Raw genomic sequence first — 2,165 nt, 5'->3', positions numbered from 1 at the left:
GAGTGCTCACCCATGTCATCTCTGACTCCTGGCTTCCAAGGCTTCCTTCAAATTCCAGTTAAAATCCTACCTTCTATAGGAAGCCTTTCCCAATTCCTCTTAATTCTACTACCTTCCCATTGTTGATTACAGTTAACCCTTCCACCTCATGACTTTTCCCATCGTGGTTTTGATATATCCAGGGTCGGCATAAGAAATTAAATAGGAATTTTGGGGGAGTTTTGCAGAAGCTGAAGATGACACAAAGTCCAGCAGATGACACAGAGCCTATAACCAAACACTTAACCCAAACTTTACAATAAGGTACTATAAATACACCATAAATTTTTTTTTTAAATCATACTTCTTTGGTATGAAGGGAGGGCTAAAAAAAATTTTAAGCAGATTTTCCAGATCGTGGGAGCCCCAAAATGTGGAAGGGATAACTGTATTTCCTTCTATTTATCTGCTATGTAGCTTGTTTGTACCTAGTTGTTGGCATGTTTTCTTCCCCATTAGATTATGAGCTCCTTGAGAACAGTGACTGTCTTTTGCCTTTCTTTGTATCTTCAGCGTTTACATAGTGTCTGGCACATGTAAGTACTTGATAAATGCTTAGTGACTAACTGGTGCCCCCAGTAGCAAATAGTGAAGTTGGGAAGAATAGAAAATTTGAGGGAAAAGATAACAAGATCTGTTTTGGACATGTTTAGTCTATTAGATCTATATATTCACAGTCATAGTTTCTCTCCTGAGCTCCAGTCTCATGTCACCAGTTCCCTATTATACATCTTGTATTATACATGTAGCCTTCTCTTGGTGGAGAATAATCAGTGACTAGTGATTCTGAAAAACTCTCATTTCCAACTTTCTGGGTTCCTTCATATACATCTCTGACTTCGCCATCTCCTTAATTCCAGAGCTCAACACCTGCTTTACAGGGGAAGAAATTTTGTTCAACAGCACCCTTCCTGGAGAAGACAAGGACTACCATGAGGGTCAGCCTGGAGCTGGAAAACAAAAAAAACATTCAGTGAGGAGTCAGGAAATCTGGACTTTGCCAAACTTCCAGGACAATTGCTTCGAGTTGCTTGGACAGTATAAATCTGAGGTAAATTCAAAATATCTGTTCAGTAGTCCAACAAAGCATCTAGATGAAATATAATAATGGGATATACAAGCATTTTATTTTTCTTGTATTTGTATGTATATGCCTGTGAATTCTTTGTGTTTTCTATGGTGAAAAACCTGATACCCACATTGTACATTGACTACATTTGTGAGAGGAAACCCTGTACTTTTGAGATTGTAGACATGAGCTATGCCTAAACTTTATTTTAGAGATTTTTTTCCAGAGTATTCCGGGTGGGAACATTAATAAACCAAACAGAAAACTTGGCCCTTTTGGGGTCAGGCCTCCAGGATGAATCTGGAGTCCATTCATAGATGTGAAGTCAAGAAAACTTGCTTGGAATCTGGGTTCGAAACCTACTGGTGAGGTGACTTTGGACAAATTGTTTAACCTTGCCAGTGATCAGTTTCCCTATCTGTGTAACCAACAGGTGTGGTTGTTGGGGACACTTGACTGGGTCCTCCTCATTCTCCCTCTCAACCATCAAGGAGAGAGGGATAGAATTCTTGGAAACCACACTTCCTCCTACTATGACCAAGAGGAAAAAGACCTTCCCTCCTAGACATTGTCCTTTCCTTTTTCTCCTCCTTCCCTATGTCCTCTTCCTGAAGCCTAGGGTGGTACACAATTGTATAGCCCCAGGCCTGGCATCAGCAATTATAATGGAAATATACTCATTCCTTCAAAGGGAAAGAAGTACCAACAGTTAAATTCTCATTTATCATTTAAAAACTATGTGATTTTTAGCATCTTCAGCCTCCTTTCCCCCCCACCTCTACTTTCTTTATTTAGTAATGGAGCAAGAGTGAGGAGATCTCCAGTGAATTGGAGGGACTTGCAGAGAACATGAACAAGTGTTGGCCAAGCTGCCAGAGAGAACCTTTGAAAGGCATGCCCATGTTGGTTAACACATAGCTACACTGAAGGTGCACTCACCTCACAGGGTTTTTCAGGTAGTATTATACTTTTTAGGGTACTTTTGTCTAAATCTGAAGCTTCAATTAATGTCTGAGACAGAATTTAACAGACAGAAAACTATAACCTGAAACAATTT

Source organism: Vombatus ursinus, unplaced genomic scaffold (assembly GCF_900497805.2).
Source record: "Vombatus ursinus unplaced genomic scaffold, bare-nosed wombat genome assembly UNPS02012179.1, whole genome shotgun sequence".
In the NCBI taxonomy this organism is placed as follows: Eukaryota; Metazoa; Chordata; class Mammalia; order Diprotodontia; family Vombatidae; genus Vombatus; species Vombatus ursinus.
Note: the sequence above shows the minus strand (reverse complement) of the source record.